The 12881-nt window shown below is 36.5% G+C and overlaps 1 non-coding gene across 1 annotated transcript; it reads left to right on the top strand.

Moving 5' to 3' along the window:
* Positions 1 to 814: 814 nt before the first annotated feature.
* On the top strand, positions 815 to 921 carry LOC136221013 (small nucleolar RNA R71). Its single transcript, XR_010684806.1, has one exon. It is a non-coding gene; the product is annotated as a small nucleolar RNA R71 (small nucleolar RNA).
* Positions 922 to 12881: the final 11960 nt, after the last annotated feature.

Consider the following 12881-nt stretch of genomic DNA (forward strand, 5'->3'; position numbering starts at 1 on the left):
TTGAGAGGTACCTGCACACTCAGCATCTTCATCAGTAGGAAAAGGAGGGTGAGTTTTCTTATCAGATCTCAAAGTGATGGCCATGACATCTCCTTTGGGGTTTGGTTCGGTGTTGCTTGGCATTATCCCTTTTCCTTTGGACGAAGATGCAGTAAGTTGATGGACCTGTGTCTCCAGATTTTTAATTGACGCTTGTTTCTGCTTCATGAATTGCATCATCATGGTCTTCATGTCCGGTTCTATATCTTCCTTTGGTGGAACATGTTGTTTGTAGTGTTGTTGAGGTTGCCTCTGGTACTGTCCTCCTTGTTGCTGCTGATACCTTGGTTGTTCCTGATTTGGCTGTCCAGTCCATCCGAAGTTCGGATGATTTCTTGTGGCTGGGTTGTAGGTATTTGAGTATGGGTTTGGTGGGTTCCTTTGATTATATCCAGCATAATCACATTGCTCCTGCTCACCTTTCCCTTGCTTGACTCCAGGACAGTTTATGTTGAAATGAGGTCCTCCACAAAAATCACAAACATCATTGAACAGCGGTTCACTGTGAATGGATGATACATTAATCTTGCTGAGCTGTTTTGCAAGCTGTTCCACCTGGGTGGTCAGTTTTGACACAACATCATCATTCCCCGCTCTTTTTCCTTCACTCCTAGCTGAGTGCCAATTATAGCTCGTGCTTACGACTCTCTCAATAAGGTTGTACAAGGCTTGTGGTTCAAGATCTTCGGGGTTACCATTGGCAATGGATTCAATCTGGATTTTATAAATGTTGGTGACTCCATTGTAAAAATTCCGCACTTGCATCCATATGGGGATGCCATGATTTGGTACCCTTTTTAATAATTCCTTGTACCTTTCCCATGCCTCGGCTAGGGATTCATCCTCTTCCTGCACGAAATGGGATACCTCATTCCTGAGTTTAATGGCCTGTCTTGGCGGAAAATATTTCATTAGAAAAGCACTGGCCATTTTTTCCCAAGTGGTAATCGTTCCTGGCTGTAAGTTCTTTAACCAGTTCTTTGCTTTGTCCTTGAGAGAAAAAGGAAACAGCTTTAGCCTTATCACATCATCGGAAACTCCTCGGTTTGATCTGAAAGTGTTGCACAGTGTGATAAACTCCTGGATATGCCTGTTTGGATCTTCTGAATGGTACCCATTGAATTGCACTGCGGCTTGCAACATTTGTATCATAGATGCTTTCACTTCAAACATGTTGTTTCCTTCATTAGGCACCACAATGCACGATGAGTGTCCTTCCGTGGTTGGCCTGGAATAGTCTCTGATCCTCATAACTGGAGGATTGTTGTTTTCTCCTTCCTCTTCCTGATTAGGTTGAACCGGTTGTTCTGGTTGTCCTCTTCCAGCCATCCTTCTTTCTCTTTGTCGCTCTCGCTGTCTTGCTCATCGAGCTCCCGCTCGGTTTCGTCTACACGTTCTCTCTAATTCGAGATCGATAGGAAAAACTGGAGGTCCAGCTCTGCGCATAAACAATGAGAGAACTCCTTCTGGCTGCACTGGTTAGCATATAGATTAAAAACACCTTGTTTCACAGAAATTTTCAGATAAATTTTGTTGCTTTCAATCCCCGGCAATGGCGCCAAAAACTTGTTGTCCTCTGAACAGACTCTAGCAAGTGCACTAGATACAAGTAATAAAGTGATAAGTAGAATATCGTCTCCACGGGGATTGATGACCAAACTTTACAAGAAAAACCTTGTAGAACAGGGTGTTCGTGGTGTATGAATTCTTTAGTTGAGAAATGATTTTGATCTGATTACTGAGAAATACTAAATATAAAGATTAAACCTTGGAAAATGTGTTTTGGTTATGATAAAAAAAAAGAGAGAACAGGCTAAGCTAAAGCGGAACATGTTACATACAGCATCTAAGATCCTATTTATTAATGAATGTCACAAAGTGAAGTCAAGGTCTCTGCTTTAAAGCTCACTTAAGTCAACTTCCGTGTGTTCTTAAGATTCTAAGACTTACTACAACCTTAAGCGTCCTTAATGTTGGTTCTTTCTTGCATTACGAGCGAAACAACATTTCTATCTAGAAAACCCTTGATACAATCCCCTTATATTCCTATTTCAGGTCTTGGAAGTTTGATAAAAAGATCCATGAAGATGAAAGCAGTTCCATATCATTCATCATTCACTAAGATAGATGCATATAATCATGCTAATAAGAACTTATCAAACACATCAACATATATTAACATTCATTCATAAAAAGGAAATAGATAACTTACATAACCAGCCCTTGCTGACGTAGACCATTCAAAACGACTACTCACTCATACTGCCAAGTGAACAGTCTACTTCCATTCTATAGAGCTCCATCAATGGATTCATCTTCCTCGAGAGCTCTTCGCTCTACCAAAACGTCTATTTTTCAGTTCACAAAAAGATCTCCTTTTCCCTTCTCCCACTACGTCTATTTAAGGGAAAAGAAAAGGTCAACACGGTACTGAAAGTATCCGAGAAAATATTACAAAAACCAACCAAATTGTTCACAAATCCTAGAATGCTAGAAGTGGTTAAGATCCTTTTGACCCTTGAACACTCAAGGATCGAACTTTCTTTTCATCATGCTACTTTTAACTGCTCTTATCCGCCTTTCCTGCCTGCCGCTCCTGCTGTCTGTCCTGTCGCTATCCGTCATCAAAAATTGCAGCGTTAGACCGCTGGATCAAAGGTTGCACGACTCCTCCTGGTATGCGCGAAGCAGGCTGCTTACAGTCTGTTCGACTTAATCTTTCCTCATCTGCACAAAAACACTTATAAGACCTTCTTTCTCGTAATTTAACCCTAAAAACACCATTAATTCAGTACAAATAACATGTTAAATTGTAGTCAAATTCATGCCTAACATGAACCTTCTGCCATACCGTATCGAGGGAGCCAGTGGAGGTATTGAGCCATTGCTTTAGACTCGCATGTTCTCTCTCCACACGACAAGAAGTTGTGTTGCCAAAATATGAAGGAAAATAGACAAGCATAGGCGTAACGGAATTATAAAATTTTATCTATTTTATCTATTTCCCTTTTCCAAGATCTATTAATTGTTATTTCATATAAAGAGGGATAGAACGAAGTACCTTTATGACGATCTATCTACCGTTGCAAACAAAGTGCCCACAACTTCAAAAAGAATAGAATCTGTCAACGAATCTGCCCCCTACCTGAACAGACCTTCCAGACCTCCGAATGAAAATCGCAACGGTGAAAACAAGGAAGAATATGTCTGGAAGCTCCTGTCCAAAAATCGTGACGATCCGACGGTTCAATCTCCGGTAATCCGTGAAAATGTGAACTGGCCTGATGTAGGAGGAGCAAAACGAATTTCTGCTTTTGTTTGTCTTTTCTTCTTTCATGAGAACAACAAAATAAAACAACACAGAAAAGAATAACTAATCAGTAATCAACCTTAATAATAGCAATCGCAATGATTGCCTCTAACAGAAATCGATACGAGATCAAAGAGAGAGTAAGAAAGATTGTAATTAGTCGAGACGGTTTCGGAACGGTTCCTCTTGCCTCCTTATTGTGTTAGCCGAAATATGTAGGCTAGGGAGTCTATTTATAGACTTCTCAAAACCCTAATCCTAGTTGTGTTAGGTAATTAATTAATTAGAATCTTATTCGGAATAGGATTACTAATTAGATAATTAAATAAACGCTTTACTATTATCTAAATAATAACTTATTATATCTAGATAGTTATTATTAATCAAATTAATAATTAATTAATGTTAGGGATAATTAATAAGAGTTTCAATCACATAAAAACTTCTAATTAATATTATCAGATAATCCTTTAATTTAATTCATAACCATAATCAAATTATAATTATTAATCAAATTAATTTATCCCTAATTAATCTACAAATTTCAGCCCATATATATAGTGTCTCACTAATTACATTTTCGTCCTCTGATTCCAAGTCCCATATGCGACCCATTAGGTTCTTTATTCCCACTAGCCGTATATATCCTTTGAAATTATTGATCACGATTAATTCCAACATATATATAACGGAATACCGTCGCGAGCTGTTACTAGCAGAACCTATGATATTCCCCCAGAGCAATTAAGAAGTCAGGTTGACAACTGACGTTAACCTTTCTGTATTAGGTACAGTATAATACCATTCTTCATCAACTATATCCTGTTGGTCAATTCCTTATAACCATGGAACGTGTCAAGGTTACATATAACGAAGAGTCCGGTTTTACTTGTACATGTTGAATTCACTCTGAAAGATAAGTTAAGTGAAATGTTCATTTCTACTCTTAACTCTATCACCTTGCAAGGATTTCAGTCAATTCACCACAAGCGGCCATTTGGATATATTTCCCACTTATCGGGAGTGATGAATGCTCAATCTGACATTAACTATTCTGCATTTACTTTGTGTGATACCCAACCCTGCTCTCACACACCCCAGGCTCTCACCTGTTGGATCGTGCTCGCACAGAATCAAAGTATCAGACTCAATAATCCAGAATCACTAATTAACGAATGTTTGAGTCTGAGGATTAGTTATACCTACTAATACCAATGAGATGAACAGTTGACACTTTTAGATAAATTAATCCATGCTGTTATCTCAAGTAGGATCCCAATCCTAATGAACTCCTTCACCGGATCCATGTAACTGTCTAGATATCTAAATATCTAAAGCTTGTGAGATCAGCTTTCTGTCTCAACGGAAAACACTGTTACATGCAAGTCTCAACAGTAATATGCTAACCCCTATAACATATTACTTGACTTGGGTTGATTTTAAGTCTATTGGTCTATTATAAAGTATAGTCTCACTTCATGCTTGTATGAACACTTTATAACTACTTAAATAAACTTAGGATTACTTTCTTTATGAAAGATTTGTGCCTTTATATATAGTTACATTTTAATGCTATATATCTGATTAAACAAATGACTAAATAAACAATTTATTCATTAGTATTTATATCCTAAAACAATTGTCTTTAGGACACTAAACTCCAACAAAATGTAGGAAATCTTTCGTCCAAGAAACAACAAACTTCTCCTTATGCACCAACCACGTCTCCTCAGTACGAGATAAGATTTTGGTACCTATTCATCGCATCCTTCATCTTGCTCAGATTTTTCTCGTACTCTGTAATGGTTAAGGATTGTACTATTGTTCTCCAGTTTCCATTCTTGAATTTAGCGGCAAATGATTTATCTCCCATAATTTTGTACACCCGATCTTCTACATCCTTATTTATATGCCAAGTGCATAGCAAGTGTGCTGAATGTGGAAAAACCTCTTGGATCGGCTTCAACAACCCCAACTCCCTATCATTAACAATAACAGTCGGGTTGAGATCAAACCCCATCAAAACACCCAGCTGATGCAGGACCCAATGATAGCTCCCTTCAGTCTCATCTTTAATGATGGCATACGCGATCTTAAAGTTGTTATTACATGGCGTCATCCCAACAATTTCAACAAATGACATTTTTTACTTGTTAGTTTTGTACGTTAAATCAATGCCGATATACCAGTAATAGGTCCTGAATAAATCTACTGATTCTGGATGTGCCATAAACACATGTGTTATCACGCCAGAATGAGGATCAGCGTGCGTATAATGAACATACTTGTTCTCGAGAGCAATATGGTAGAACTGACTAGCCAAGTCTCTACCTTCGAACTCATCCTTCCTCATCTTATCCCTATAATTGTAGACGTCTTTAATTGTTGGGTTGTCTGCAGGATGCTTTTTTTTAACGGCTGCTAAAATAGCACAGGGCTTTGCTTGAGCCGAACTCATATCACGCACAATTATTTTAGATGCGGTAATGAGTCCGTTTATCTGCCAACTTGCCTCTAGATACACACGTAACGTATGATTATGCTGACTAGTTAACCCATCCTTAATCTGTATCCCCTAACCAGAAAGGTCTAAATGTTGATAGGATTTAATCTGAAATTTACATCTGCACGCTTTAGTTTTACTTTTTCTTATTAAAGTATCTTCAGAAGTTCTCCCTCTGTAGCATTCACCCCATGAACATCTCAATAGTTTCTGCTTTCCCCCATGTTTGTGCAAAGATATTATAATCTCAAACCCATTTTGAATAGCTACCTGTTTTGCCCAATCAACAGCATCTTGACACGAAGGGAAAACATTGTCCGTTATGAAACAGGAACTGTAATCAATACCGTCGGGATTCCAATCTTCTAACGGTTCCTGAATATAAAAAAAATGCATAACAAGTATTAATAATACATGAAAAAATAAAATAAAAATTCGGGGCTTGTTCGGGCCTTTTTTTAGGCTAAATGGGCAGCCTACCCGTTCCACCATAGGTAGGAACGGGCAGCTCACACTGCCCGTCCTACGGTTGGAACGGGAAGTGCGCTTCCCGTTCCGTAGGTGGAACGGACGGCGCATGCTGCCCGTTCCGTAGGCCGAACGGGTGGTTCATCCGTTCGGCCTATAGAACGAGCAGCATGCGCCGCCCGTTCAGGCCAAATTCAAAAAAAAAATTAAAAATTACAGAAACGTGATTTTAGTTAAATTTAGGAACATAATAATACCTCGTGTTCGAAATCATCTTCTTCGGGAATGCTCAGGTCCATTTTCGTAAAAGTCGGGTTTTTTGGCTTGAGAGAGAAAGGGAGAGAGGAGATTTTGAGTTTTAGAAGGAAAAAACATGAGAAGGGCGAAAGGGTAAAAGAGGGGGCGGTGATAAGTAAAATAGGGGCGGTAAATAGAAATATCCCATTTTCAATCAAATGGATGTCATCATCATTCACACCTTCTTAAAGTAACTTAACCCCCATATCATTTGTTTGGTAATAAAGTTGACGCATTGGGCTTGAACGGACATAAATCTTTCACATTGAACGAAGGAAAAGTCTTACCAAGCAATCAAGAAGTGCCACATAGAATGTATTTGGGCTCAACTTCTTCACAATCTTGAATGAACCATATTTCTAGGGTCAGATCTTGTTATTTGATACAGTTGCTAGTATTTCCTTGCTCAAATACACTATCACTTTATAGTCAAATTCAAATTGTAACTCCATACAGTGCTAATCTATGTTGGCCTTCAATTTGACATTCTTCTGCTTAATTCTAGCTCTAACCTTCCTGTGCAGTTGAATCTCTTAAGTTTAATTCTCGACAGTCACGTTATGCTTGTTCCCCTTTGAAAGGTCAACGAAATTAAGCACGTGGTTAAACACTTTGTTATACACAAGTTCAAATGGTGACTTCTCGATATATGATGTATAACTCCATTATATGGTAACTCTACTTGTGCAACCGTAAAATTCCATGACTTCGGTTTTTTCTTATAAAGGATGCTCAAGATGTCATCTAAAGTCTGATTTATCCATTATGTTTGACCATTAGTTAAGAGATTGATAGTGGTACTAAACTTCAAGAAAGAATCGAATAAAGTCGAAAGTATCCTTCGAAAATGACTAAGGAACTTATTGTCGTGATTAGAGAAAATAATTTTTAGACCATCATATAGCCGTCCAATCTCCTAGAAGAAAAGATTTGCAATATAATAAGTAAGCATCATTGGCCTTTCGACATGGAAGAAAGTGTACCATTTTAGAAAACTAATCAATAGAAAGCTCCCTTTTGAGTTCTTGATAGCCAACATAAAATAAATAGAAAGCTCCTCCCAACTAGTTTCTGAAACCAGCAATGACATGTAGAGACTCATGTTTTGAGCATGACCTTAAGTAGGAAAAACCGCAGCATCGATATTATACTTCAGCATATCAGGCGAAGGCGAACGCTGATATGTGTATATTCTACTTATTTTTACCCCTTAATTCTCATGATTTAATTAGATAATTAATCTATTAATGGGAATTTTAAGTGATTTTTCTATAGATTAGAGAAAGAGGACCTTGGTAGATCACTTGTGCTTAATTAGAGTGAAATTGGTATTTTGGAGGAGCAAAAGGACCAAAATGGAGAACCAAGGATCCATGTGAAACTTGGAGAAAAACATATTCTGCTCGTTCAAGGGTCAGTGCCTGTTTGCTGGAAGAGTTCACGCTGCGCTTAAAAGAGAAGAACAACCAAGAAAGAGTGAGAACAACTTGTTGGGTGAAGCATTAACCCAAAATATGAATTATTAATCTTTCCTGAATTTCAAAGATACCTTTCTTGAAAAAGAATTGAATTTGAAGCAGAATAGCCATGATTTTAGAAGAAAATAATATAGCATGGGTTGTCTGACTGTTCAGCGGACTGCTCTCTGTCTGTCAGAACAGTCTGGCAGACCATATCTTGAATATTTTAATGTATCTAGAACAATGATTTCTACTGGATTTTTAGGCTATTTAAAGAGCCTTCTTTTATGTTTTGAAGCATTCAGATTTTACATCTGAATCTTTAGTGTGTAATTTTGTTTCTAGTTATTCTAATGCATTGTTTGTTCCTTCATTATTATTTTGTCTTACTTCATTTAATTATGAGTGAGTAATTAAATTAGAAGGTATGCAGCTGTTCAGGGATAAGTAAATGGGTAGGTTTACTCCTCTCTAAATTCATTAAGTATACTTACCTTGGTTGTTCAGTGAGTAATTAGCGTTAAATAGGAGTAGCTAACCTATTTCTTAGTGAAGCAATTACGAGGAGACTCTCTTTGTGAAACCGAACTTTCACTTAACACATATAATTATGAAACGGAGACGTAATTGATTATATATTAAGGGTTTTGATTATTTAATTAAATGCTTTGTTGTTCTTAATTCTTAGAGATATATTAATCTCAAGGAGACTAATTTTAATTGTTTTTAAAGAACGTTAGGAACAACGGACACCTGACTCAACCGATTGTCGTGAAAGATACCTTAAGCCAAAGTTGTTTCTACTTAATGAACAAGGAGCGAAGTTCCTGTTCACTATCATTTATGTTCATGTTGTATGCCCGTTCTTAACAAATCTGAAATTAAACTTCTTTTCAACTTGCTTTACCTTTTTATTTTATCAAATCAACACCAACTCAATTTAAGTGATCAGTTACCTTTAAATCTGATTGTGCTCATCTTTTTAAGTAATCATATTCAACTGTTCTATCCATGTGGATACGATAATTTACTTACACTTTATTACTTGTACCTAGTGCACTTGCTAGTATTCACATTTTAGGACAACAAGTTTTTGGCGCCGTTGCCGGGGATAGAAAAGATTAAATATATTACTTTTAAGTATACCAATCGGTTTTGACCTGTTTATTTAAGTGTGCAACGTTCTCCTTGTTCTATTCACCTATTTATAGTGTATGCGAAGAACAGGAGTTCAACCTCGAATAGAACAAGGACCTGGAGTTGAAGAACAACCAGAGGAACAACCACCCGAACAACCAGAGAACAGAGAGGAACTATTCTTGTAAGGAGGAAATGCTCTCAAATTTCCAATTGTTGGTAGGATTCTTACATGGAAGCTACCAATCTTGAAGATCTTGCAATAGAAGATTTCTTAAATCCATCCCATTCCAATTCATGGAAGCCAAGCCTTGAGGAATAATGCAAAAGTTTTATCCCCTTGAAAGAAGATAATTCTCATCTAGGGCAATTGTTATTGGACTTTATGTCAACCACAAGGGATCAATTTCAATCATTGGAGAATAAAATAAAGGAGCTTGTGAATATTTTCATGAATCAAGAGCAAGATGAAGAGGATAACGAGCTTCTTGAACAACCAAGTGAACAAGTGGAATTTCCTAGTGAAGAAGAAATTAAACCTAAAATGGAGGAGTTTCCACTTGAACTTGTAGAATTTGAGCTTATTTCGACTCAAAAGGCTTTAGTTGAAAGCCACGTGTCGTCATCATCAATTGAGGACCTCCTTACTTTTCATTTTAAACCTTTTCATTTTTGTTTTGATTTCCTAGTTTCTGCCCGTCCACCTTCCTTATTGACATTCATGCTTAAATCTTTGATAGGTTCGGTGGAGGAAGTCTCCATGATGTTAAACTTCAAAGAGAAAATGGTGGCATTGAGCAAGGTGTTTAAAAATCGTCGTCATCGCCATCTCTACCGCATTTGGAGAATTTGTGCATCATTTGAATTAAACATTCATGGAGAGGTAATTAGTCCAGTTGTGGACTGCAAGTTGAGAACTTGTAAGGTAAAGTAGTTTAGATTAATTTTTAGTTTGAGAATAAACGTTAATAATTAGTTTAGAAAAGTAGTTTATTTATGTTATGCTATATTTTTATATTACATTTAGGCTGTTAGCACACTCAGTTGTTCATGTTCTGTTATATTTTATATACTGATGTGTTTGCTAGCTTTGTTTTGTTTATTCTGCTTATTCTTCTATTGCTTCGCCAGGCATTCGTGAGAAAGTGTAATTTATACTTTTAGTGTTATAACTTGGTCCATTGAGGACAATGTCATGATTAAGTGTGGGGGGAGAGGGTAATTTTAGAAAAATTATGATCTTGTGCTTAAAGCTTGAGAAACTTAAAGATTATTTGCCTTAATCAATTTTTCTAGCATCAATTAAAGGACTCTGTTTGATAGTTTATTTTAACATTGAGATAATTAAATTAGTAATTTGGTTTATGAGTTTTGATTTTTGTCAACTGTTTAGGTTTTATTTTATACTTTTGTGTAGATATCATGCTTTTAAATATTAACTTTAACTTTGAGAATTCGTTATTCTTGTTGATTTGTGAAAAGTAAGTTGACTTAGTTATTGAAGAATCAAATGCAAAAATTTAACCCTCAAATTGTGAGTTTTTAAGTCTAAAATCAGTTAATTTTTCTTTGTGAGTGAGTCTTCCATAGCTTGCTAATGCTAGAACTTGCTTAGTTGCCATGCTAGAATTGCATGTCTAATCTCAAAGTAAAGTGATAGAGGCATAGAGCTAACCATTTGGCTTAAATTAACCTACCTAGGTGCAAAATTGAATATCCACATTGTAGTGAGCCCACTTGAGCTTAACCTTTTCTTGATAGCCACTAGATTGTTTTTCTTAGCCTATTTTCAAAGTCTTTTCCTAAACATACTCACATGGCTAATGTTTTACTTTGTAAAAGTTTCCAAATGTGTGTTGTCAAAGAAAAGTGCTTTGTTAAGAGAATTTGTACTTCATGAAATTTACCTATGTAAAAAAATATAAAAACATAATAATAAAAGAAAAAAATAATAAAATCATAAGGCAGAAATTCCCTTCTCGTGGTATCAATTTGTCAAAATCATAAGTGACATGTGTTTTATTTAAGACATTCCCTTGTAATGTAAATATAAAGTTGAGTTGTACACAGCCTATGTTGAACTCCTTCATGCGTGGCTTGGGGGAACTTAAAATCTGTCAAATAGATTGTGCTATTAAGAGTGGTTTCTTGTGTATGTTCCGAGCACAATCGTGTAAGTTGGGAATTGTAATATTATAGCCATGATTTAACCTTAATATTTCCTATCCATACCTAATCACCCTAGCATAGGGATGGCAACGGGTAGGGTACCCGCGGGTAATGTCATTCCCAAACCCTTACCCTTTTATTTTTTAATTACCCGTACCCATCCCATTACCCTAACGGGTATACCTTTTTCATCCCATACCCTTCCCATTTAATTCACGGGTACCCGCGGGTACCCTTACCCGTTAAGAATCAATAAATAAAAAAATATTACAAATTAACAAACTATAAATTTAATAAATCATCAATCTAAAAATTGAATAAATTGAACCTTAATTAATAAGAATAAAGTAGCTTAGTGGTATCACTCAATTGTTGAAAAATAAATGGTCGGGGTTTAATTTTCATGTCTTACATCTAAAAAACAATGATATTTATTACTATAATTTTTTTTATGACGGGTAACGGGTACCGGGTACCCAGAGGGTATTCCCATACCCGTCCCATTACCCTAACGGGTAATGATTTTGATCCCATACCCGTCCCATACCCTTTTATACAGGGTACGAGTAGTCCCATTAGGGTCGGATAGTGCCGGGTACCCGCGGGTACACTACCCGTTGTCATCCCTACCCTAGCCCCATTACAACCAAAATGAAAGACCTCTTGATTGCTTTTAGATTTGGAACAAGCAGTGGAATTTTGACAACATTGCAAGCCTATGGGATTGAGCAAGTATGCCTAGACTGTTGAGTGCTTCAATTTTCAGTACCTTTAAACACATTTGAGCGATTGAGTGACCACTTTGTGAGACATTTTGATTCGAATTGGCCTTTTCTTCTTCTTTTGCATTTTGGCTTGTTTGAGAGAATTCTTGTTAAATTTATTTGTTTTGATATCTACAAGTAAAAGTCTGATTTCTAAACCTTTCTTAGTTGACAGTCTCTTCTTTCATTACCTTGTTGCTAGTTAATTTGTCTTTCATTCTAAAATTACTTACCCAAACCGTTTCATTTAATGTTGCTAAGAATGAGTTTTCCTTTTATTGAGGACAAGCAAAGATCTAAGTGTGGGGGTATTTGATATGTGTATATTATACTTATTTTTACCCCTTAATTCTCATGATTTAATTGGATAATTAATCTATTAATGGGAATTTTAAGTGGTTTTTTTATAGATTGGAGAAAGGGGCTTTGGTAGATCACTTGTGCTTAATTGGAGTGAAATTGGTATTTTGGAGGAGCAAAAAGACCAAAATAGAGAACCAATGATCAATGTGAAACTCGGAGAAAAACATATTCTGCTCGTTCAAGGGTCCCTGCATGTTCGCTTGAAAAGTTCACGCTGCGCTTAAAGGAGAAGAACAACCAGGAAAGAGTTAGAACAACTTGTTGGGTGAAGCATGAACCCAAAATATAAATTATTAATCTTTTCTGAATTCCAAAGATACCTTTCACGAAGAAGAAATGAATTTACTGCAGAACAGCCATGATTTTAGAAG

Source organism: Euphorbia lathyris, chromosome 2, assembly GCF_963576675.1.
Source record: "Euphorbia lathyris chromosome 2, ddEupLath1.1, whole genome shotgun sequence".
Classification (NCBI taxonomy): domain Eukaryota; kingdom Viridiplantae; phylum Streptophyta; class Magnoliopsida; order Malpighiales; family Euphorbiaceae; genus Euphorbia; species Euphorbia lathyris.